Raw genomic sequence first — 26,952 nt, 5'->3', positions numbered from 1 at the left:
TAAGAGGCTCAAAGAGCTGGGAAATCCCCACTCTATCCCCACTCAGTGCAAGACTTTGGGAAAGGCTCTGGCAGCCAGGGTCTCCAGTGTAATCAGGCAGGGGTGGGAGTCAATTGTTGTCAAGGTGACTGTTCAGCGCCTAGCATTCCGTTGGACCTCTCAACCCAGGCTTTCCACACTTTGTAGCCTGTTTTGGCTGGGAAGAGGAGGCACTAGTCTCTGCTTGCGACTAGTGTAGTATAGATCTTATTATCTGCCAAGTCCTTCTTGTTAGCGTTTATCCCTGAATATGGAGGTTCTATCAATCAGAAGTTGCCCCCGCCCCTTTAGCGAGAGGCACTAAAAAATATCACGCCTCTTGTCTTGGGTCGGTGAACTGAGAGAGATCTTATCAATTAGAACCGAGGGTGCGCAGATTTCACGGGTTAAGTTAATTTCAGTAATTGGGTCGCAGCTGTGCTCCCGAAGGTATTTCAGGCTGCCTGCGCGCGCCCCTCCCCCAACGCTTGATTGTTAGCTTGAATGGCTGGGTGAGGTGCCCCGCCCGCGGAGAGAATCTCCCAAGTAGGGAATACTGCCCTGGGGCCTCTCCCGCTCCCCGTGCGCGGGCCGATGGGAACGTCAGCAGCACTCGCTCCGCAACCGAACCGGGCGCTGCCCGCGGGGCTCGCGGCGGCTGCTCACGGCGGCGGTTCTCGCTCTGCAACCAATCCGGGCGCTGCTCGCGGCGGCTCGTGGCGGCTGCTCGCGGCGGCGGTGCTCGCTCTGCAACCAAACCGGGCGCTGCTCGCGGCGGCTCGCGGCGGCGGCTCGCGGCGGCGGCTCACGGCTCCCGAGTATGGGCTGACTCACCACCACCACAGGCGCACTTCCTCGCGGCTTGAATGAACGTCCCTGCGGTAGCTTCCTCCACACCCTCGTCTCCCAGATCCAAGTGATAACAGTCCCTTCGCTTTCAGTTTGTGTGGAACTCCGGAATGCTCCGAAGATAAATTTTCCTGTTTCTAGTTGATAAATTTGTTGTGATTTTGGGGAGATCTGTCGGACGCGCTGCTCACGGCGCCATTTCCGTGACGTCACTCTCAATGGATTTTTAAAAAAATAAAATGTGAAGGGGATTAATACGATAGATGCATTTTCTGTCTCCTATGCAGTAGTTCCGATCATCTGACCTGATTTTCCCAACCTTCTTCAAACAAGGGAGAAGATATGGACACGGGGTACATAAAAACATGCTGTGTTGCTTACTACACTGTTTAGCAAACCATGTTCTACAATGTTTAAAGCACCCCCTGGTGCCTCCAATGCATCCTGGCTGCCCCTCCCTTTTCCCAAGTCAGGCTCATGACAATGAGCTGCAACATGGAATTAAAAATTAGAGAGTGAGAGGCGTGGAGTGGGTTGCATGCAAAGTGGTGGGGGAAATGGGTTTTATGCATATGTGAATTCATGGCTAAACTGAAAGCCAAGGTCACTTTTTAATATGGAATTGAAGTCCACCATGAGTTAAGTAAAAAATTAATTAGAGAAAAATTTTCCAACTGGGACGTCAGAGTAATGGTGCAGTAGGAAGCGATACCGATAAATCTCCCCCAAAACTCAACAAGATCTTCAACCAAAACAGAAAAACCTATCCTTGGAGCCTCCAGATGTTTCACAATACACCCGAAGGTATGGTTGAGCGAAAAATTGGCTAAATATATAATCAAACCCCGAAGGAAATAGGGAGTAAGAAATGCTCCACCTTCCTCAATAACCTAAACAGGGCGGCTTTCACTGGGAACTGAGAATATAGAAACTAAGGCGGGCAAAGGGGGTGAATAGATCCAAGCCCCAGCACAAACGGCTGAACCAGGCTGTGGCACGGAGATCCAAACCGAGGAAAACTGTTCCTGTGGCAACCCAGGCAACACCAGCTAACACTCGCGCCAAACCCAGACAAAGAAAGACAAGTGGGGCAGCCATTTTTCCCAATCTCCTGGTCGGCGTGCGCAGGTAGTGGGCGAGAGATTCCTTCCAAAGCCCCAGGAGTGGGCGCCCATGTTGTTCCACAGAGGGGCAGAGTCAGAGGCCTTTGTGTGGGCCAAAAGCGGAATCTCCGGACCACCCCAGCACCCTGGGAAAGCCGCGCACGGGGAGGGAGCGAGAACTAATTCCAACGCTGTAAGTTTTCCGTGCGGGCGGGGGTTTCACTCAGAGGGTGAGACTGCTGGCCTACTATCCTGGTCTGCTCGCACAGATAGTGAGCGAGAGATTCCTTCGAGTGCCTCGGCAGTGTGCACCCGTGTTATCCCACAGAGGAGCAGAGTCAGGGGCCTTTGTGTGGGCCAAAAGCGGAATCTCGGGCCGGCCCAGCGCCTTGAAAAAGCCGCACATGGGGACGGAGCGAGAGCCATTTCCAACGCTGGAACAATTCTGTGTGTGGGGGGGGTTTCACTCAGAGTGTGAGACTGCTGGCCTGATCTCCTGGACTGCGCGCACAGATAGTGGCGAGAGATTCCTCCAATTGCCTCAGCAGTGCGCGCCCGTGTTATCCCACAGAGTGACAGTGCCAGAGGTCTTTGAGTGGGCGGAAGCCCCACCTGATTATGCTAGCAGCTCTGACTGACTGAGCCTTACCCAGAGCCCTGTGCTGAGTGGGAATAGAGTGGGGAGTTGCCAGCTCTTTGAGCCTCTTACTATCCAGGCAGAGACAGCAGCAACCGCATAGCTGGATTATCGGGCTACTAATTGAGGAAGGAAAGACTAGGAGAAAGGCTCCAGGAACACGGACTCTCTCATTGGCACAGCCTATAAATGCTAATGAGCCTCGACTGCCAACCAGACTAAAGCACAATACATGACATCGCCATAGAGACTTGTAAACTGCAAACCTCCACCTGAGCATGCCAAAGGGGCAGAACCCGGGGTACAGAGTTACCAACCAGGAAGAGGGAGAGAAAAGAAAAAGCAAGAAGATAACCTCTCAAAATCAAGAATAATCCGCAGACTTTATAACCTATCCCATTTTATTATATTTGTTCATTTCTTTCTCTTATCTTCATTCTTGTTATTTTTATTTCCTCCTCCAATTTGGAAGTTTAACTCTCTGCCAGTCTTACTCTCTCTTCTCCTTGAACTACACTACCCATAAGTGTTACATCTCCCATTATCTTTTCTTTCCTCTTCCTTTCTCTCTATGAGGGTTGCACTCCAAAACCCTTAACTCTCTCTCTCTCTCTCTCCTCTTTTTTCTTTTTTCTTCTTTTAGTGGTTCCCTCTTTTTCTCTCTCTCTCTCTCTTTTTTCTCCCTCTATATTAGTTTCTTCCTTTCTCCTTTACGTCTCCTCTCATTCAAAACTCAATAATGAACAATATCTTCTCCGGGACTCAAACTTATGTTTGTGGCATTTTGAGGGCTTTTTACTTCATCTTTTTAACACACTAGCAGTGCTCCCATCCCTGGCTCTCCATTTTATCTAGTTTTTGTTCCACTAAATACAATAGTAATTTTTTAATTTGTCCCCCCATATTCCTGTTTCCCTCTTATTCCTCTCATCATAACTCTTAGTCAACCAACACATAAAAGCAAATCATTTTATTCTTAACCCAAATTTTTTTCTTATTTGCTTTTTGTTGGTCCATACTCCCCCCCCTTTTTTTTGCCCCTTTATTACTTCTCCCCAATTCAGGACTTCCATTATAGGCACTGTTTGTTCTATTTAGTCTGAAGAAAGAGGGGAGAGGAGAGGAGAGGAAAAAAGGAGGGGGGGGGGAATAATTTCCTTTTTTTAATTTTTATTTTATTTTATTTTTCTTTATTTCATTATTAATTTTTTTAAAAAAAACAACTCTTTTTTATTTTTTTTAACCTTTTATTCTTTATTAAATCTCATTAGTACTATAACAAAACCACCCTCAGATGCCATTAAGGAAGAGAAAATCGAATATCATGGATACAAAAGAAAGAGAGGTAACACAGCTAGATGAGGAAAAATCTATGGAGAAAAAATTTAATATATTGGAAACCTTGGAGCTAAACGACAGAGAATTCAAGATAGAAATCCTAAAAATCCTCCGAGATATACAAGAAAACACAGAAAGGCAATTTAGGGAGCTCAGAAAACAACTCAATGAACACAAAGAATATATTTCCAAGGAAATTGAAACTATAAAAACAAATCAAACAGAGATGAAAAACTCAATTCACTAGCTGAAAAACAAGGTAACAAGCTTAGCTAATAGAACAGGCCAGATAGAAGGTAGGATTAGTGAAATAGAAGACAAGCAACTTGAGGCACAACAGAGAGAAGAAGAAAGAGACTCAAAAATTTAAAAAAATGAGATAGCCCTACAAGAATTATCTGACTCCGTCAAAAAGAATAACATAAGAATAATAGGTATATCAGAGGGAGAAGAGAGAGAAATTGGAATGGAGAACATACTCAAACAAATAAGAGATGAGAACTTCCCAAGCCTGTGGAAAGAACTAAAGCCTCAAATTCAAGAAGCAAACAGAGCACCGAGTTTTCTTTACCCCAACAAACCTACTCCAAGGCACATCATAATGAAATTGGCACAAACCAACGGCAAAGAAAAAATTCTCAAGGCAACCAGGGAAAAGAAGAATACAACATATAAAGGAAGGCCCATTAGATTATCATCAGATTTCTCAGCAGAAACTCTACAAGCTAGAAGAGAGTGGACTCCAATATTTAAAGTCCTAAAAGAGAGGAACTTTCAGCCATGAATACTATACCCATCAAAGCTATCCTTCAAATATGAAGGAGAAATAAAAACATTCACAGATACAGAAAAGATGAGGGAATTTATCATCAGAAAAACCCCACTCCAGGAATTACTAAAGGGGGTTCTCCAATCAGATACAAAGAACAACAACAACAAAAAAGCCACAAGTAAAAGCTCCAAGAAGAACACAATAAAACCAAATTTAAACTGTGACAACAACAAAAAGAAAGGGGGGGGGAGAGGATGGAGATTAACAGTAGCAAAGGATGATGGAGTGCAAAAGCACTCACAAAATAGTGCACTACAATGAACAGGATAGGAACCCTTTTCATTACTTAAAGGTAACCACCATAGAAAATACCACCACAGAAGCACATGAGATAAAAAAGATAGCAACAGAGGAAAGATGTATGGAATACAACCAAATAAAAACAAAAGATAGAAAAACAAAAGAGAAGGATCAAACAAGACACAAAACTAACAGAAAGCAAGATAGAAAATGGCAATAGGGAACTCACAAGTATCAATAATTACACTAAACGTAAACAGATTAAACTCACCAATAAAAAGGCACAGAGTAGCAGAATGGATTAAAAAAGAAAATCCAACTGTATGCTGCCTACAGGAAACTCATCTAAGTAACAAGGATAAAAACAAATTCAAAGTGAAAGGCTGGAAAACAATACTCCAAGCAAATAACATCCAAAAAAAAGCAGGTGTAGCAATACTCATATCTGATAATGCTGACTACAAGACAGAAAAAGTACTCAGAGACAAAAATGGCCATTTCATAATGGCTAAGGAGACACTGAATCAAGAAGACATAACAATTCTTAATATATATGTACCAAACCAAGGAGCACCAAAATATATAAGACAGCTACTTATTGACCTTAAAACAAAAACTGACAAAAATACAATCATACATGGAGACTTCAATACACCACTGACGGCTCTAGACCGGTCATCCAAACAAAGAATCAACAAAAATATAGTGGCCTTAAACAAAACACTAGAGCACCTGGATATGATAGACATCTACAGAACTTTTCATCCCAAAGTGTCAGTGTATACATTTTTCTCCAGTGTACATGGATCACTCTCAAGAATTGACCATATGTTGGGCCCTGAAACAACATCAGCAAATTCAGAAAAATTGAAGTTGTACCAAGCATATTTTCTGATCATAAAGCCTTGAAACTGGAATTCAACTGCAAAAAAGAGGAAAAAAATCCCACAAAAATGTGGAAATTAAACAACACACTTTTAAAAAATGAATGGGTCAAAGAAGAAATAAGTGCAGAGATCAAAAGATATATACAGACTAATGAAAATGACAATACGACATATCAGAATCTATGGGATGCAGCAAAAGCAGTGATAAGAGGGAAGTTCATATCACTTCAGGCATATATGAACAAACAAGAGACAGCCCAAGTGAACCACTTAACTTCACACCTTAAGGAACTAGAAAAAGAAGAACAAAGACAACCCAAAACAAGCCGAAGAAAGGAGATAATAAAAATAAGAACAGAAATAAATGAAATAGAGAACAGAAAAACTATAGAAAAAATTAATAGAACAAGGAGCTGGTTCTTTGAAAAGATCAACAAAATTGACAAACCCTTGGCAAGACTTACCAAGGAAAAAAGAGATAGAACTCATATAAAAAAAAAGTCCAAAATGAAAGAGGAGAAATCACCACGGACACCGTAGATATACAAAGAATTATTGTAGAATACTATGAAAAACTTTATGCCACTAAATTCAACAACCTAGAAGAAATGGATAAATTCCAGAACAATATAACCTTCCTATACTGAGTCAAGAAGAAGCAGAAAGCCTAAACAGACCTATTAGTAGAGAAGAAATAGAAAAAAACATTAAAAACCTCCCCCAAAATAAAAGTCCAGGCCCTGACGGCTATACCAGCGAATTTTATCAAACATTCAAAGAAGACTTGGTTCTTATTCTACTCAAAGTCTTCCAAACAACTGAAGAAGAAGCAATACTTCCAAACACATTTTATGAAGCCAACATAACCCTCATACCAAAACCAGGCAAGGATGGCACAAAAAAAGAAAACTACAGACCAATATCTCTAATGAATACAGATGCTAAAATACTAAACAAAATACTAGCAAATCGAATACAACAACATACTAAAAAAATAATACATCATGATCAAGTGGGATTCATCCCAGAATCTCAAGGATGTTTCAACATATGTAAAACTGTTAACGTAATACACCATATCAACAAAACAAAGAACAAAAACCACATGATCTTATCAATAGACGCAGAAAAGGCTTTCAATAAAATACAACACAATTTTATGTTTAAGACTCTCAACAAAATGGGTATAGAAGGAAAATATCTCAACATGATAAAGGCCATATATGATAAACCATCAGCTAACATCATATTAAATGGCACTAAACTGAAGGCTTTTCCCCTTAAATCAGTAACAAGACGGGGTTTTCCACTCTCTCCACTCTTATTTAATGTGGTACTAGAGGTTCTAGCCAGAGCAATCAGACAAGATAAAGAAATAAAAGGCATCCATATCGGAAAAGAAGAAGTAAAGGTATCACTTTTTGCAGATGATATGATCCTATACATCTAAAACCCCAAAGAATTGACAGAAAGACTACTAGAAACAATAAGCCAATACAGTAAGGTCGCAGGATACAAAATTAACATACAGAAGACAATAGCCTTTCTACATGCCAACAATGAAACATTTGAGAACGAACTCAAAAGAATAACCCCCTTCACGACTGCAAAAAAAAAAACTTAGGAATAAACATAACAAAGAATGTAAAGGACTTATATAAAGAAAACTATAAACCATTGTTAAGGGAAATTGAAAAAGATATAATGAGATGGAAGAATATACCTTGTTCTTGGTTAGGAAGAATAAATATAATCAAGATGGCCATATTACCCAAAGCAATATACAAATTTAATGCAATTTCCATCAAAATTCCAATGACATTTTTTAAAGAAGTGGAGCAAAAATCATCAGATTTATATGGAACTATAAAAAACCCCGAACAGCCAAAGCAATCCTAAAGAAAAAGAATGAAGCTGGGGGCATTACAATACCTGACTTCAAACTATATTATAGGGCCACGACAATCAAAACAGCTTGGTATTGGCAGAAAAATAGACACTCAGACCAATGGAACAGAATAGAAAGTCCAGAAATAAAACCACATATATATAGTCAAATAATTTTTGATAAAGGGGCCAACAACACACAATGGAGAAAAGAAAGCCTCATCAATATAAATGGTGCTGGGAAAACTGGAAAGCCACATGCAAAAGAATGAATCTGGACTACAGTCTTTCCCCCTGTACTAAAATTAACTCAAAATGGATCAAAGATCTAAACATAAGACCTGAAACAATTAAGTACATAGAAGAAGACATAGGTACTAAACTCATGGACCTGGGTTTTAAAGAGCATTTTATGAATTTGACTCCAAAGGCAAGAGAAGTGAAGACAAAAATTAATGAATGGGACTACATCAGACTAAGAAGTTTTTGCTCAGCAAGAGAAACTGATAACAAAATAAACAGACAGCCAACTAAATGGGAAATGGTATTTTCAAACAACAGCTCAGATAAGGGCCTCATATCCAAAATATACAAAGAACTCATAAAACTCAACAACAAACAAACAAACAATCCAATAAAAAAATGGGAAGAGGACATGAACAAACACTTCTCCCAGGAAGAATTACAAATGGCCAACAGATATCTGAAAAGATGCTCATCTTCTTTAGTTATTAGAGAAATGCAAATCAAAACTGCAATGAGATACCACCTCACACATCTTAGATTAGCTATTATTAACAAGACAGGTAATAGCAAATGTTGGAGAGGCGTGAAGAACAAGGAATCCTCATACACTGTTGGTGGGAATGTAAAGTAGTACAACCATTATGGAACAAAGTATGGTGGTTCCTCAAAAAACTGAAAATAGAACTACCTTATGACCCAGCAATCCCTCTACTGGGTATATACCCCCAAAACTCAGAAACATTGATACGTAAAGACACATGCAGCCGCATGTTCATTGCAGCATTGTTCACAGTAGCCAGGACATGGAAACAACCAAAAAGCCCATCAATAGATGACTGGATAAAGAAGATGTGGCACATATACACTATGGAATACTACTCAGCCATAAGAAATGATGACATTGGATCATTTACAGCAAAATGGTGGGATCTTGATGACATTATACGAAGTGAAATAAGTAAATCAGAAAAAACAAGGAACTGCATTATTCCAGTAATAGGTGGGACATAAATGTGAGACTAAGAGACATTGATAAGAGTGTGGTGATTACGGGGGAAGGGGGGAGAGGGGGAGGGAAAGGGGGAGGGGGAGGGGCACAAAGAAAACTAGATAGAAGATGACAGAGGACAATCTGACTTTGAGTGATGGGTGTTCAACATAAGTGAACGACAAGATTACCTGGACTTGTTATCTTTGAATATATATATCCTGATTTATTGATGTCACCCCATTAAAAATAAAATTATTAAAAAAAATTAATTAGAGAGGTTCACCAATACACTTAAGATGGCAGAAGAAAGAATCAGTGAACTTAAAGATGGACTAATAGAAATTGCAAAAGCTGAGAAACAAAGTGAAAACTATGAAGAGAAATGACCTGTGTGCCACCATTAAACACACACTTGTTGATACATGGAGAGTTAAAAACAAAAAGGAAAAAGAAAAGAGAAAAAAAAATCCAGAAATATGACTGTAAATATCAAATCTATATATAAAAATTAATCTAAAAATTTTATGTTTCCCTCTAATAAATTTAAAAAATAAAGCAGATCCACTCTTAGACACATCACAATGAAACTGGAAAAACAAATGGAAACTCATGGCAGTAGCAGGAGAAAACTCGCTCTTTGAAGGCAAGCATCCAGAATAAGGTGAATCACTGACCTCCAGTCAGATACAATAAAGTAATGGCTATGGGTGACATTTTCACAGAAATGGAATAAAAGAAAATTTAAACCAAGGATTCCATGTCTAGCAAATCCATTCTTCAAAACTTAGGGCAAAATCAAAATATTCCAGAGAAACAAAGACAGAGATAATTGGCTGCGTACAGTCTCACTTAAAAAAATTACTTAACAGAGCTTTCAGACTTGAAGGAAAGCTTGATTCTGAGATTTAAGTGCTGGATTGATTTTTTTTTTAAAGAATGTGTGTGTATAGCATGTTTCATATGTTTCTGTGTACGTAACCTTTATGAATTTCAGAGGCAAAACTGTTAGAAATCATTAAAAACATTAAAAGTTTAACTATTTCAATTTGCTTTATATTTATTTAGCTTTGAAACTTTTGAGTAATTATTAAATTTTGAAACTTTTTTGATAAAGATAGTGAAGCTTAATGAAAATAAAAAAGTTTTAATGTTTTCAAAATATAAATACACACAGCTAAATTAGCATAAAAGAAATTTAAGTTCTACGTCTTGCTTCATGCAAAGCAAAAACATATGGAGCCAAGATGGTGTTGCATACAGGAGGCATTCACAGAGTAAAGATACCTGATAATTACCCAAACGTCCAGGGACAATCCCAGAATTCTTAGTTATGAGCTGAAAAAATTCAAATACGACTCTTAAAGGAACCAGAGATTATCTACAATCCAGATGGACTGAAAAAAAAGTGGAGTAAGGTATATCTCTAACAGAAGAGAGAGGATGTGGTTGTGGAAGACTCAGAGAACGGTAGAGATAGCTTTGGGGCTGGATAGGGGAGGGGCAAAGTTTCAGCCCCTTCCTCTTAATGTCTCTTTTCTGCCTCAGCAACCCTTTGTGACTAGACCACAGCTTAGTGATGCTGGCCTGGGGCTTTAGGCTACGAACCCCGCCCAGTGCTCAGTTGCCTGAAGGCAGCATTGCGATTCAGATGATGGAGAACCCTCTCTTTTCTCTGAAGAGCGTTATTGCTACTTGTACGAGCTTCCATTTTTCGTTAATTGACGCCAGTGTTGCCATCCTGTGTGCACTGCTGCTACTCTATTTTCTCTCCTGGGTCAATGGTAATCCATCCTCACCACCAGCTAGGAGACATAGAAACATCAGGGAGGTAAGAAACCCTTTGCCCAGACTCAACACAGGTTATCTTTTTCTATTCTTATTTCCACCTCTCTGTATGACCTAGAGAGACTCCAGAGATGGAAGATAGAACGACTGTTCTCTGGAAAGACTAGAACATCATCCTCTAGGAACAAGCCTGGTTAGGCAGGGGTTAGAGTAGGTCTGAGTATTTCTTTTGAATATGAGAGAAAATTCAGAAATGTCCATCCAGGACTCCAAGTGTGGGGAAGGCTGTAGGAACCAGTGGCCAAATGTTACTGGAACAAACCTGGTTCAGTGCAGTTCATCGCAATCAAAGAGATGCACCAGACTGAGTTTATAAGAGTATCTTGATTCATAAATACCAGTACCCTCAGACTACAGGGGAGTCCTGTCCACAAAGTTGCCTTACATTCTCTTGATGTTGCCAGTTTTATAGGGTTCAGGGGGAAAAGGAAACAAAGTTGAAAGCCCGTGTAGTTAGTCAGGTAACAAGGTGTGGGAGCTGGGTGTTCAGCGGCAAAAATGTCTCCTCTTCAAGTTCTCCTGATGTAACACAGGTCCAGTCAGCATGGTCCTATGTAGTGCCCTCGGTAACTCTTCAAGGCAGCCGGGGGCAGGTGTCTTCCAGGAACAGTGAGTGGTACCTGACGCCTCTGAGACCATTTGCCTCTGGGAATTAACTGTGAAAAAAGTCCCTGTTTTCTTGGGATACAAAGTCAAGATTTAAGATTGGTGAACTAAATTTCAAATTAATTTATAGGCCTTGACTTTTCAAGTAAATCCTGTGGCTAGGCTTTTACAAATAACTATTGTGATCTAAATTCCCCTAATTAGTAGGTCCCTCCCCAATGTAAGCTTTCCTGACAGTCCTGCAAAGGTAAACTTTTCACTAAATTTCAAAGTAAAGGCCAGGGAGTCATGAAGAGAAAATAGCAACCAGATTAACTATTTCCTAACCCTTACAATCCCCTATCCATTTCAACTGATAAGTTACTATTATTGAAGTCAAATATTTAACTTTTAAGCTTCCCTATCACAAAAACTCAATGATAAGAACTGGATCTCTGTGGGACAGACCCAAAGCCCTGGTTCACCGGCTGCCTTCCCACAGCAGGTGTCTCTGGCCACCCTCTCCTCTGCTACGGTTGATCCCTGGGCAGTGCAGAGACTCCGGGAGCCTCTGAGTGGAGGATGGGTGGGGTGGTGGCCTCAGGAAGCAGAGTCCTACCTGAGGGAGCACAGATGATTCTGGAGGTCAGACTTGAGTAGAGGAACAGAGACAGGAGAAATGTATAGTCATCCTCATATAGAAAAATCTTTCTTTACCTTTTCACAGAAGAAAAAACAGAAATACTATTAATCTACTTCAAAACTAAAAGAACAAACACCAAGCCCTGGCCACTTGGCTCAGTGGTATAACGTCAGCCCAGTGTGTGGATGTCCTGGGTTTTATTCCCTGTCAGGGAACACAGGAGAAGCAACCATCTGCTTCTCCACCACACCGCCTTCCCAATCTGTCTCTGTCTCTGTCTCTTTCTCTCCTTTCGCCTCCCTCAGCCATGGCTCCATTGGTTGGAGCACAGCAGCCCCGTGCTCTCAGGATGGTTCTATGGAGCCTCCCCCTCAGGTGCTAAGCCTAGCTCAGTTGTGAGCACAGCCCCCAATGGGCAGATCACTGGGTTGCCAGGTGAACTCAATTGGGACGCATGTGGAAATCTGTCTTTCTAATTCCCCTCTGCTCACTTGGAAAAAAAAAAAAAAAGAGGAAAAGGAGAAACAGGGAGTCCCATTAGTTAAAGGTAGAAAATCATATTGTTCATGAGCATGGAGTGTCCGCAGCTTGTCTGGAGAGAAGAAAGAGGAGAGGGAGGATGGGGTGCCACTCCTCGTTCTCTCTTGTCTCTCAGCATCCAGGGGAGACCAGGTGCAGGAGAAGCAGCAGGAAAAAAAATGAAGCTTTGAAAGGTGAGCTTCTGTCCCTCAGCCCTACACCTGAGAGTTTGCCTAAACGTCTCCTGTCCCTGAGGCCCAAGGCCAGGTCCCCAAGGACACCAGCAGCAAAGCCCATCCCTCAGGATACAGAATCCTCAGGTCGAGAGGCTTCTGGGCAGAAGGTTAGAGCCCTGATTTCCCCAGACCCCGGCTTGTAATGAGGCCTAGAGGCCTGAAAATGGGTGTTTCCCTACAGGGGTGTCCCAGCAGGGGCCTCTGGGCTGTCCTGCATCAACACTGTTTACCCTCTCTCAGATTCCACTGTGAGGTAAACCCTGCCCCCATCCTAACTCCCCAGTGGGGAAGAAGTGTGGCCACACGCGGGAGTGGATTGAGAGCACTTTGTAAATGACACAACTGCCCTGTCATGAGCTTTGCCATCACTGTCAGGGATCATGTGACCTGGACCCTGAGGCTTGGGCTCTAGGGTCCACTCTCCCACGCATCTGCCTGAATGGCCATTGCACTCAGGCTCCGGTAAGACCCCAGACCTGCTTCACCATGTGAGCTGTCTCCTGATTTCCAGCAGGCAGAGATTGCCTGCATGAACTGGAAGAGGTTCGGAACCTAATGTCCATTCTTGGAATGTAAAGGATCTTCCCCTTCTATGCTTTGTCCTCCTCCCTTCCAAACCTACCATGTGACCCCCAGGGCTGCAAGCAGCCTTAGACTGACCTGGGGGGAAGTGGTGGAGGTGAGAGGCAAATGGGAAGGGTGTGGCTAGAGCCCTGGGGTCAGCACTGGGGGGTTCGATAGGGGTCCGTGGGTGACCCTGGGCCCCAGATGCTCACCCCTGCAGAGCCTCCAGGCCCTCCCAGACCCTCTGCCCCTGGCTGCAGCCTGTGCCTCTGTCTCCTACAGCCACCTGGGGAGGCCTCCTGACACGGACAACTCTTGTCAGCGCTCAGATCAAGACCTTTCCGGTGAGGCAAGCACAAAAGAGCCCGAGGTAGCCCACGGTAGCTGCCCAGTGCCTGTGAAAGAGGCCGTGCCCCTCGTATCCCCGGTGGCTTCCCCAGCTCCTTCTACCCTGTGTCCTCTACCTCTGGCCTCTACCTGCTCAACAGACCAACATGACTTGGAGGGAATGCCCCTGGGCACTGAGGTGACCAGCCCACGTCCAGAGAACACATTTCTGCTGTCTCCCATCCCAGCCACCTCAGCCAGCTGCTCAGACTGTCCCACTAAGTCCCTGTCCTGGCAGAGGATGACTAGCAAGGCCTTGTTCCCCTCCTCGTCACAGCCTGAGTCCCAGCAAGAGCACCCATCCTACCACCCACCCGGGTTCTTATTCTGGGAAGACCCCACAGACAAGTAGGTAGAGACTGGTAGCCTCTCTTTTGTTCACCATGAAGTCCAGAAGCTGCTGGAGACACTGCTCAGCAAGAGAGCGCAACTGAAGGTGTGGGAGGAAAAAGAAAAAAGGGGCCATTTTCAAATCCTAAGAGCTTGGACAGAGTCCATTCCTCACAGAGAGTTGAACAGCCCTCATCATCAGAAACAACATCTTCAGAAGAGGATCTTCAAGGACAAACAGCAGGATGGCCCTCACTTGAGAATCCAGGTGTCTCTGAAACTGATGCAGGCTCAGGGCCAGTGCCCAGGGGTGATTCGGGCACAGGGCTCACAGAAGATGGAGCCGAGTATCCAGAGAAGGTCTCACATGAAGAACCAACCACGGCAAGACCTCAGCAGGGGTGTATGGCAATGTGTGGGGGTGAACCTGAAAGGTCCCACAAGAGGCCCAGCCAACTTCGCAGTGGAGTTTCTGGAAATGAACTCCAACAAGTCAGAGCATCACGGGAAGCCTCCAAAGAGTGACCCAGGAACTTGCTTACACAGAAATCAAAAAATATCTAGAAGCACTCTTACAGGCCCATTTGGGCAGGAAGTTAGAACAGATGACACAGGGTTTGAAACCTGTGAGGGTACATTGATCCTGGCTTACTTTTTCCTCGTGCCATGTTCAAAAAAAACTACAGCTGACCCTTTAAGGGTGAACAGCTCCTGTGAGCTTTCTTTCCTCGGTCCACCTGTTAGGTTCTAATCACATACTATAAGGTTTCGGGTGGGACGTCAATGGGGCCTGCCCTTCGGGGACGTTGGTCCCCTAAAGCTCGAGCTACGTGAGGGTCAACATCTGCCCCTTCCACCATCCCACTCCTCTTCTCCAGATGTCTGTGTGTCTGGGGTCCACTCAAAATCCAACTTCACCAAGCTCTTGGGAAAACCTTCTCAGCCATTATCAGAAGAGAAGGTGATAACCACTGAGTCATTTCTCACCTGGCCAGGTCCCCTCTCCACCACCTAACCTGAGGTTGAGGAAATCCAGAAAGCCACGGGAGGGATACCTTCTGGTTATGGCCATGGGCCCTCAGAGGCCCCTCTTACTGGACAGCAGAAAAGGCCACCTTCTCAGTCCCTCACACTCGGCCTCATTGGAAAAACCCAGCAGATTGGGGCTGTCATAGAGGTTAAGGAAAGGAGTCAGGGATCAAAGCCAAGTTCAGTAGCAGCTAAAAATGAGCCACAGGAAGAAAGAGGGTCCCAGATTTCAAAAGACCCCCGCCATAGGGCTGCAGTACTGGAAGAAAACTTAGGAACCCAATAGTCAGGGGCTGATGAGGCCAGGGAGGCGGTGCATGCTGAGGAGGCCCCTCCTTGGGAAGTCACTGTGGGTACCAGTGTGCTGGTTTATCCCAGAAATATGAATATGGGTATGAGGGTGTCCGGGTGTCCAGGCCGTCATGAAATCTCCTCACCACCTACAAAGGCAGTGGCCCGAGACGCAGAAGAGCTATTCCGAAAAACAATGATTTCCACTAAGATGGAGCCCCAAGGGAAGGTAGAGTCAGAGAACCAGTTTCAAGGCCGGGCCGTGGGCGTGCTCCTTCCAGACTGTCACAATGAAGTCCTGCAAGATTATGCCACCGGCGTGCTCTTCAATGACTCTGGCACCAGCATGCTCCTCCAAGACCCTCAAACTGATGTGCTTCTTGCTGCAGACATCTTGGCTTCTCACAATTCACTGACCAGTTCCCCGCGGGAGAGTACCAGTGTGGACGTGCCAGCTGCCCGAGTGCCACATGAGCTCATATGGAATGCACAGAGCAGTCAGGGGCAGCAGGTGCCCAGGGTATCAAAAGTTAAATGTCCATGTGAGAGCCAAAGCAAGCTGTCTCTTCCCCCTGATAAGAGGGAGGATGATAGAGACCCAGCCCAGGAGAACACAAAGAAGGCCAGGCCGTGGTGACAGCTCTCAGACAGATCCTGGTGGAGAAATTAGGACTTCACCAAGAACTTCATGCCAAGGAGCCAAATCAGCACAAAACACAGTTTCAGGCCCCAGTAGGTGGGTTTTCCTCTTTCACAAGGCTCTCTCTTCTCCACAGCAGGGCAGAGTGATGGAAGATACGGCCTATACTCACCAAGTCATGCCCAATTGCCACAAAAATATTCCTAACAAGAGTGGGTCTACCAATGACAGTATCAGCAAGTGGGTCTTCTCACCCACAAAGCCAGGGTGCCCAGGTAGACCCTCCTAACATGGGCTGAAGGTAGCAGAAGTTTCAGACCACCTACATCGTTACCCTACATGCTGTCCCTCCTCTGGTCAACCAGGGTGTGCCTTTCACGTCTCCTCCAGTAAGAGTATTTTCTCCAAAACAACACAGGAGCTTAACAGGCAGGAACGTTCTTCTCGTGGTAGCACAACACCTTCTATTTTCTAATGTCTTCTCCTACCACAAATTTCATAGTTTCCATGAATAAAAGTTCTTACTCATGAGAGCTGGTGGCCTCTGTCTGTGCCCTGCAGGGGAAAGAGAAGTGATCAGGGTCCACACTTCAAAAGCACCTGTTTTGTCTTCCAGAAGGAACGGGGCCATGGGGAGAGTGACCGCAGTAAGGAGTGCCCACCCTCACCCGCTTTCCTCCCACACCTTGTTTCCATAATTGATCATTATTGCAAATGAGAGCATTTGGGAGTCATCGAGATGAGCAAAACTACAAGATCCCACCAGGATCTGGCTCAGCCCGACCTCTCCTTTCTACCTTCTCTCTGCCTTGAACTTGTGGACTGTAGGGGAGGGATTTCCAGATGATGAAATGCTCTCAGTATCTAGGAAGGGACACAGGTGATCTGTGTGTCCAATTCCACATCGTAAACATGCACTTACACCTGAGAGCAATCAACAGGGTTCTCTCTATTTGAAGAACACTGTCAGTATTTGCAGACTTCATGGTCACTGAATCACACCATGAGCTGATCTCGGCGCAGGAGGCATGAGCACACAGACAGCCACACAGATCAGCTGGCAGGGCACAGGGTCTCACAGGGGGCACTCTGAGCACAAGTAGTCAGAGCAAGCTTCTTTGTGAAGACCTCACAGAAGAAGCAAGGCGTGAGGCACCACCAGAGCCTTCATCTCCTGTAGATCTGTGGGCAGTAAACTTCTGAGACAGCACATGGGCCCCTGTCTAGGATCCACCTCCCCGGGTTTCAAGGCTTCCCTCAGACAACCCACATGGACAAGGTGCTCCGCTTGGTGCCTGGCATTTCATCACCACCCCGTCAATGCACATTTCTGTCCTAAGTGCTGTCTACAGCCTACCTAGGCCTCGGTTCCTGCGCTGTGTAGTCCCGGCAGTCATCACACGCCAACAGGTCCCCATAGCACCTTCTCCTTCTATGCACCTCAAAGGCAGAGCTCCATGCCAGTCCAACTAAAGGGCTTGGAGAGTCTGGACTGCCGTCCTTTCATTGACCAGTGGGCCAAGGCCATCTGCTCTCCTTCCAGTGGCATGTGCGCATCTTCTTCTTGGAGGCACAGCCTCCATGTGAGCATAACCAGTCCCCAGCCCTGCAGCTCCCTTTCTTCAACCAAGTGGTTTGGGAAGTCTGAGCTCTGATGTCAACGTGCCCTGGTGTGGCCTCTGCATACTTGGGTCAGTAGGGAGAGGGTTCTCAATAGCCCCTCCAGCTCCAGGCAGAAGCAGGTGCATAAACATCTTTCTATGCTGGTGCTGGACTCACCCTTTCTGAACTCCTGGATAGGCCATGAACCCCAACTGAAGAAACTGTTAGAGTTGACAAATTACTTCTCAAGGTAGGCAGGGGGGTGTAAGTGCAACCCACCAATGAAGCTGGGAATGGGAGAGAGGATTTCTGGAAGTCAGAGCAGGTTGCACTGGCAGGTGGCAGCCCAGCTCGCAGCTGTGCCTGGCCCTTGTCATTATGACAAACATGTGCAGCCGGGCCAGGCCAGCAGCCTCCAGTGGTGTCCAAGGCAGACAGTCCTGGCACTCACAGCCTTAAGTCCCCTGCTTGAGGGTCATGCCCGCGGGGCAGTCCAGATCCACCTCGTTCTCCACCGTGTGTATCCCAGGTGGGTGGAGCTCTGCATTGAGCCCCTGTGCCCAGAGCTGGAGTGCTGGCCACTGCTTGGCATTGTGCACCAGGTAGCTGGCCCAGCCTGGGTACAGGTGCCCGGGGGTGGGGTGGGGTGTTTGAGCAGGGGTGCCTCGGAAGCAGCTCTCCGTTTGTCCTTGTGGCGCTGCTTGCTAAGGCGCACATACCTGGATTCTGCCCTTAATCCAGGTGCTTTATGACTCTGGGAACCCGCGCCATGTTACCGGGGAAATCTCCTGTTCCTCTGAAACTCTAAGTCATCTTACAGTTTCGTTACCCAAGGCTAACGACATCAGGGCTTAACTGTCCTGAGAAGAGTTCTAGAAGTGGCCGAGCATGCGCGCCAGGCACTGCCCCAGCACTTGCATCCATCGCCGCCCAAGGCTCACAACCAGCACCATCCAGATCACAGGCGAAGACTGGCCACAACCTGAACCCCAGGACTGCCGCTAGGGTCCGCTCAAACAGTGCTTTCAGCGCTCTGCCAAGCCCCCAACCCCCTGCTCCCGCGCCTGGGTCGCTTGTATTTTATTTTTGCAAGAATCACCTACTGTGAATCTTATAAAGACTTTACCATTTCTACATACAAACAGAGATGCTAATTAAAACTAAGATAATGGACAAAATGACAAAAACAAATCTGCTTTGTTTTCAATATTTTTCGCATGAAAACATTTTGCTGAAAATAAAGTGATTTTTAATCTGCAGGGAAAAGGCTACATGAGATTCAGGATATGTTACAAATTGGTTTCAAAATAGATTTCTTTTTAGAATGTCTCCCACTGATTTCGATAAATACGTGTTCACGAATGTGGTGTGGAAAGCAGTGATTAATTCTGCAATAACTTTTTTACTGAATAACTTGCCTGAAGTTTCAGAGTAATTCTTGTTTTGTTTTGTTTTTAATTAAATTTATTGGGGTGATATTAGTTTCTGGTGTATTATAATTCTATAATACCGCATCTATATATTGCATTGTATGCTCCCTACCCAAAGTCTAGTCAGTCTCCCTCCATCACCATCTGACCCTCTACCTTCTTCATCCTCCCCAACCCCTGTCCCCTCTGGTGACCACCATATGTTTTGTCTGTGTATATGAATCTGTTTGTTCTGTTTGTTCATTGTTGCTTTCTGCTTTACATCTCGCATGAGTGAAATCATATGGTTGTTGTCCTTTTCTGACTTATTTTGCTTAGCATGATAGGTTTCGCTATGTTGACACAAATGGCAATATGTCATCTTTTCTTATGGCTGAGTAGTATTCCACAGTATATGTGCACCACCTCTTCTTTATCCAACCATCTATCATACGACACTTCCATTCTTTCTGTGTCTTATCTACCATAAATAATGCTGCAGTGAATGTGGGAGTACATATATCTTTATGAATAAACATTTTCAAACATTTTTGGATAGATACCCAGAAGAAAGATTACTGGGTTATAAGGTAAATCTATTCTTAACTTTTTTAAGAAACTCCATACTGATTTCCATAGTGGCTGTACAAATTTACATTCCCACCAGCTGTGTATATGGGTTCCTTTCTCTCCACAACCTCTCTAGCACTTATTTCTTGTCTCATTGATAACAGCCATTCTAACAGATATGAGATGGTGGAGTTGTGGTTTTGTTTGCACTTCCCTTATATATAGGGAGGTTGAACATTTTTTCATATATATCTAAGATTTTAATTTTTTAAATTTTATTTTAGAAAGAAAAGATAGAGAAAAGGGGGGTAGGAGGGGGAACATCAAGTTCCATAAGTGCTTTGACTTGGCAACCCCAGGGTTTCGAACCGGTGACCTAAGCATTCCAGGTCGATGCTTTATCCTCTGCGCTACCTCAGGTCAGTCTCTTCTGCACATTTTGTAAATAGACTTTTTCTGTTGTTGAGATTCACCAATTTTTGGAATATTGATTACAAATATCCTCTTCCACTTGTTTGTTTGCCTTTTTGTTTAGTTGATGGTTTATTTTGCTGTGCAGCAGCTTTTTAGGTTAATGTGGTTCCATTCATTTATTTTTGCTTCCACTTCCCTTACCTTTTGGGTCAAGTTTACAAAATCCTCTCTTAGACCAAGGTTCCTAGTTGTAGTACCTACATTTTCTTTTATGTATTGTACTGTTTCAGGTCTTATATTCTTTAATTGATTTTGAGTTGATTTTTGTTTATCATGCCAAGTAGCAGTGTAGTTTCACTCTTTGCATGCAGCTTTCATTTTCCCTGCATCGTTTATTGAAGAGACTCTTCCTTCTCCATTGCCTGTTTCTGGCTTGTCAAAAATCAGTGGCCCGTGTACATGTGGGTTTATTTCTGGACTTCCAGTTCTGTTCCACAGGTCTGTATCTGTTCTTCTACCAGTACCATATGCTTTTTATTATTGTCACTTTGTAGTACAATTTAAAGTTAGGAATTATGATAACTCTAGCTTCGTTCTTTTTTCTCATGATTGCTTTAGCCATTTTGGGGTCTTTTGTGGTTTAATACAAGTCTGATGAATTTTAATTTTATTTCTTTGAAAAATGCCATTGGGTTTTGGTGGGGATTGCATTAACTTTGTACATTGGTTTAGGTAATATGGCCATTTTAACTATGTTAATTTTTCCAATTCAAAGATATGCAATATCTTTCCATTTCTTTCACCGTTGCTTCTTCACTCCATTTATTTTTCTTATTTTTAGGTATTTTATTCACTTGTTGCAGTTGCAAATAAAATCGTTTTTATTTATTTTTCTGACATTTCATTGTTATGATATGTGAATCCAACAGACTTTTGCGCATTGATTTTGTATCCTGCAACTTTACTGTATATTTATTGTTTCTAATAGTTTTTCGATGAAATCTTTAGGATTTCCTATATATAGAATTATGTTATCTGCCAAAAGTAATCATTTTCTTTCTTGGCCTATGGTCAAGGCCCATACTAGAAAGCAATCAATGAACAACTAAGGTGTCGCAACAAAAAACAGATGATTGATGCTTCTCAGCTCTCTCCAATCCTGTCTGTCTATCCCTACCTATCATTCTCTCTGACTCCCTCTCTCTGTCTCTGTAAAAAAAAAAAAATTATAAGTTCAATTATAAATTTCTTTGAAAAATGGCATGTCTAAGTTGCTGTCTAAAATTTAGCTCACTTTTATTGTTAAACATGGCACAGGGCAGCTGTCTGTGAAATTGCTAATTCCCTTCCTGCTTGGGAAGGGCCATTGTTATGCTACTGTCTCCTCCCCTTCTGCCAGGATTTTAACCTGACCTTGAAGGTAAATACACTTCATAAAGCGGTTTATTTCTTTACATTTTCTCTTATTATGTGTGTGTGTGTATGTATGTCTTTGTTATTTATAAAGTACATTTTCTTATTTAAAAGCATATAAAACAAAACATTTCTGTAGTTTTTAGGGACTGGAACAGATTAATTGCATTCTCAAAATTTAAAGGGGGAAATTCGATTTTGACACACGAACAAATTGAATCATGAGCTCAGCCATGAAAGAAATTAAATTCGAGTGTCAGGGCACCACTGAATTTCAATGTGTTTGAATATGTCCAAACTTTATCAATAAATAGCAACCCTTGCTGTTTTTAGAAAGAGCTAACTAAACCTCATAGGACTGTGCTATCCCGTATTTCTGTTTTTGTTTTGCTGATAATGAAAATAATATACTCAGAATTTATAACAAGTAAAAGAAAAAAACCACTGAAGATGATTACACATTTTTTACCTCATAAAAAATATGTACTTATTAAAGAATCAACCTAGAATGCTGAGGTCGCAGGTTTGAAGCCCTGGGCTTGCCTGGTCATGGCACATATAGGAGTTCATGCTACCTGCTCCTCCTCCTCCTTCTCTCTCTCTTTCTCTCCTCTCTAAAATGAATAAATAAAATCTTTTAAAAAACTATTAAAAATATGTATGTATGCTGAAAGCAGATGAAAGAAAGGCAACACCACAAAATGCCTAAGTATCATAAGATATAATACACGAGATGGATAAATAACCCATGTTTCAGAACTGACAATTCACTCAAACGGCATTAATTCACGTAGGAATTCAGTAAGCACCACAAGTCTACTACATGAGCTTTCTATCCTTGGGTACCACAAAATTGGTGGCTAACACAGCATGTGTCTGTTATCTGACTTTATAGATCTCGGGTTCAGGAGAGGATGCCTGGAGGCTTCTCCCAGTCTCATGAACTAAAACCAAGCTTCTGGCTGGTGGGCACTTACCCAGAGATTCCTGCCTTACTTGCCTTTCAGGCTTAATCAGATTGTTGGCAGAATTCAGTTTCATGTGGTTATAGTTTTGTGTTTTGTTTTTTTTTAATAATATTTTTATTTTTTTAATGGGGTGACATCAATAAATCAGGATACATATATTCAAAGAAAACATGTCCAGGTTATCTTGTCGTTCAATTATGTTGCATACCCATCAACCAAAGTCAGATTGTCCTCTGTCACCTTCTATCTTGTTTTCTTTGTGCCCCTCCCCCTCCCCCTTTCCCTCTCCCATTCCCCCCTCCCCCCCGTAACCACCACACTCTTGTCAATGTCTCTTAGTTTCACTTTTATGTCCCACCTACGTATGGAATAATGCAGTTCCTGGTTTTTTCTGATTTACTTATTTCGCTTCGTATCATGTTATCAAGATCCCACCATTTTGTTGTAAATGTTCCGATGTCATCATTTCTTATGGCTGAGTAGTATTCCATAGTGTATATGTGCCACATCTTCTTTATCCAGTCATCTATTAATGGGCTTTTTGGTTGTTTCCATGTCCTGGCCACTGTGAACAATGCTGCAATGAACATGGGGCTGCATGTGTCTTTACGTATCAATGTTTCTGAGTTTTGGGGGTATATACCCAGTAGAGGGATTGCTGGGTCATAAGGTAGTTCTATTTTTAGTTTTTTGAGGAACCACCATACTTTCTTCCATAATGGTTGTACTCATGTGGTTATAGTTTTGAGGTCCCTGACACCTAGCTGGTTGTCACTTGGAAGTCACACTCTGCTCCTATAAGGCACTCATATCTCTTCCCAAGAAACCTCCTCTGGGTTCAAGGCCACCAACAGTATATCACATCCTTTCAGTTCTTTGAATTTCTGACTTCTTTCACCTTTGTATTCTGCCACCGGCCAGAGAAAATTCTCTCCCTTTCAGGGCTCATGTGATTAGATCAAGCCCACACAGGTAATCTCCTTGTTTTAAGGTGACCTGGGCTATAGAACAGCCTGAACCCTAGAGGTGGCATCCCTGCACGCTCACAGTTTCTAGAGCGCGGTGTGAAACCCGGGGGCCCTTCAAAGACTGCTGCATACAGGTAGGTATAAGTCTCAAGATCAGGCCCATATCCGAGTCACAGAGTATCAGAATTGAAGAAAAACTTGAAAAATATTAGTTTAACTTTTCAACTAAAGCATAAAGTCTGTACATGGGGAAAAGATCATACATTTAAGTTCACTAATGAATGAAAAGAATCTCACTCGTTGACCAATGTAATAATTAAAAAGTCAGAAATACTGTGATGACATTTGTTCCCAATAATTTTTAACTTTTAAAATTGAAACTAGTTTTCTTTACTGACACCTGGTAGTCTTATACTTTTTTCTATGTTTTAATGTTCCTGTGACTTTGTTTTGTTCACCTTAAAAATTAAACAGCCAGTTATCTTTATCAGAAAAAAAAATAATATATTTGGGAATAGCTGAGAATTAAAATTGAGGACAATCATCAGACAGCAAAACCTATAGGTAAGTCCAGCAAACAAATGAGAAAACAGGTTACATTATAGAAAAAAAGGTGGAATTTGAGAGGAGGTGCTTTGAACAAATGTCCATTTGAGGAAAACAAGCCTTCGGAGTGGTAATAACTTTTCATTGGCTGAGTTGTGACCACTGTCGTTGTTTGGTCTTATTGCCAGGCAAGGAGAAAATCTTCCTTCCTCCTGTGGCAGTAGAAAATAGAAACGCTTTTTTTAGTAATACAAGGGCATCTCTTCCTGTGAGCTGTGTAGTTGACATGGAGTGGTAGTGCCCTTTCAGGCCTTCCAACTTTATTTAAATAAGGTTTCCTTTATTCAGTTTCATAGAGTTACTTTATACCAATATCTCTTGTGAAATATGGGCTGACAAGAAAAACAGCCTTCTAGCTGCAGCCTCATTCTATACATATTATAGACATTTATCCTTGTATTTTCCCCTGATACTAAGATAGCTTTTCTTTTGAAATTGTACTTATTTTAACTTCAGACTCATGTGTTCTCATGAGAATCTTAGTATTCTGAATAGGCTTCTAGACGTTTGGAAAGCCCACTAACAGCCAAAAAAAAGAGTATAACTTTTATATAACGGCTCCCTGTGATTGAATCTCACCTCATTCACTATACCTTTATTTGAAAAATCATCAAATACCTTAGAAATCATTCAAAGTACCATAAGAGCCCCTAGTATTTTGGGCTGCTTTGAGACCCGCAAAAGAATACATATCTAAATAAACAAGAGAAAAGAAAAATATTGTTAGAAACATTCTGTGGATATACAGGTGCATTTGTGATCTAAACACCTGATTATCCCATCATCCCAGAGGCCCAGTGTGAGCCTCCACCCTGACACCTTCGTCCTGAAAGGAGGGGCCTATGGTGAGCAAAGTGCATCCCTATGGGCTTGTTGATTTCTCAAGCAGGATAAAATCATAAAAAGAAAAGAACTATCACTGTAGAATTAGCCATTCAGGAAGCTTCAAGCTTTGAACACATTTTACTTTTGTTTCTTCATTCATTTTGGTCAAGAGAAACCTTAAAGTTTGTTGAAAATATTTGTTAGTTTAATTATGAGTTTGAAGACCCCGGGGAAAAGCACTGTTCTGTTCTCCAGCCTGGCAGCCTGCTGGTCTGGGTTCCTGTTTGCATTTTGGATACTCAGTCAAATACTGGATCATAGTTTTTTTCATCAAAGTTTACTCTTTGTGTAATATGTCAATATACTGTTATCATCTGAAATATCAACGCCAAGCAAATAGTGTCGGTGCCTTCTGAAACTTGACTGGCATGGCACAATCCCTTTTGATGAAATCTGTGTAGCACTTAAATTGTTTGCACCCAAAATGTCCAAAACTGTATCTGAAATAAAAGTTTATTCTTTATTCTTTTATTATTATTATTAAGTGAGAGGAGGGAGATAAAGAGACAGATTCCCACATGTGTCCCAACGGGGATCCACCTGGCAAACCCTGTCTGAGGACGATGCTCAAATCAACTGAATTCTTTTTAGCAACTGAGGCTGATGTTCTCAGACCAACTGAACTACCCTCAATGCCCAGGGCTGACACTCGAAAAAATTGAGCCACTGGCTGTGAGAAGAGAAAAGAGACTAAAGGGAGGAAATGGAGTAAGAGACAGACACCAGGTCACTTCTTCTGTGTGTCCTGATCTAGGATTGAACCGGGTATGTACACACGCCAGGCTGACGCTTTATCCACTGAGACAACTGGCCAGGGCCTGTTTTTCTTTATTTCATGTGATGCTCCATCTACATGGAGCTCTCTGTGGTGGAACAGGAGTGGAATCCCACTTCCCTCAAGAATGCACTATTTAGGTTACGTGTGAAATCCACAGAATACAGTGTGTCCGTAAAGTCATGGTGCACTTTTGATGGGTCACAGGAAAGCAACAAAAGACAATAGAAATATGAAATCTGCACCAAATAAAAGGAAAACTCTCCTAGTTTTATACCTATTCAGTGCAGTTCGATGTGGGCTCATGCACAGATTTTTTAGGGCTCCTTATGTAGCTATCCCGTATAGCCTCTACAGACTCGTCACTGACTGAGGGCCTACCGAAATGGGTTTCTCCACCAAACTGCCAGTTTTCTTCAACTGCTTATCCCACCGAGCAATGTTATTTCTATCTGGTGGTGCTTCGATATAAACACGCCAATATTCACATTGCACTTTGGTCACAGTTTCGAATTTAGCAAGCAACAGAACACACTGAACTTTCCTCTGTACAGTCCAAATCTCGACTGGCATGGCCGAGGGTTGCTCTGCTGTATACACGGTGTTACGTCATCATCTGCATATGCGCACATGCTGCCACATTATCCTGCAGAAATTGGGAGGGTTTTCCTTTTATTTGGTGTGGATTTCACATTTTTATCGTCTTTTGTTGCTTTCCTGTGAACCGTCAAAGGTACACCATGATTTTACGGACACACTGTATATTATTATGATCTACATTAGGTCTCACTCTGGGTGCAGAAGACAAGAAGATATAATTTGCTATGAACTTCTCAGAACTTAGGTGACTGGATGCTAAACTCTCCCACAAGTCAAGTTGTTCCCAACTATTTCAGTGTAATCAAATGTCAGCTGATATATGATATAAGAAAATTTTGTTCTAGATCACACTGTAACTTTCAGCATAGAACTTGGAAAGAGTTAAAATCAATGGAGTGTTGTCACCATAAAAAATTCCTCCGGTGTCCTGCAGGGTAACTAAGTCAGACTTAATTGCACTTAAAGATATCCAGTTAAAACTATGAAGAGAATCATGCTCAAACCTGTCTCAGTCTAGAGGTAAGTGGCGTCTATTCACAGGTCCGTTAACTAGTTGAGAAGTAACCCCAAGCCCTTCTTATCACATGATACATTTCCAATGGGTTTCACTTGTGTCTCAGGCTCCATTTGTCTAGGACCCTTCAC

At 42.8% G+C, this 26,952-nt stretch overlaps 1 pseudogene; it reads left to right on the top strand.

Moving 5' to 3' along the window:
- Positions 1–612: 612 nt before the first annotated feature.
- Positions 613–26,952, top strand: part of LOC136391454 (putative spermatogenesis-associated protein 31C1) — a 43,045-nt pseudogene continuing 16,705 nt past the window's right edge.

The sequence above is a fragment of the Saccopteryx leptura genome, chromosome 2 (genome assembly GCF_036850995.1).
Source record: "Saccopteryx leptura isolate mSacLep1 chromosome 2, mSacLep1_pri_phased_curated, whole genome shotgun sequence".
NCBI lineage: Eukaryota > Metazoa > Chordata > Mammalia > Chiroptera > Emballonuridae > Saccopteryx > Saccopteryx leptura.
This window is presented reverse-complemented; position numbering and strand designations above follow the sequence as displayed.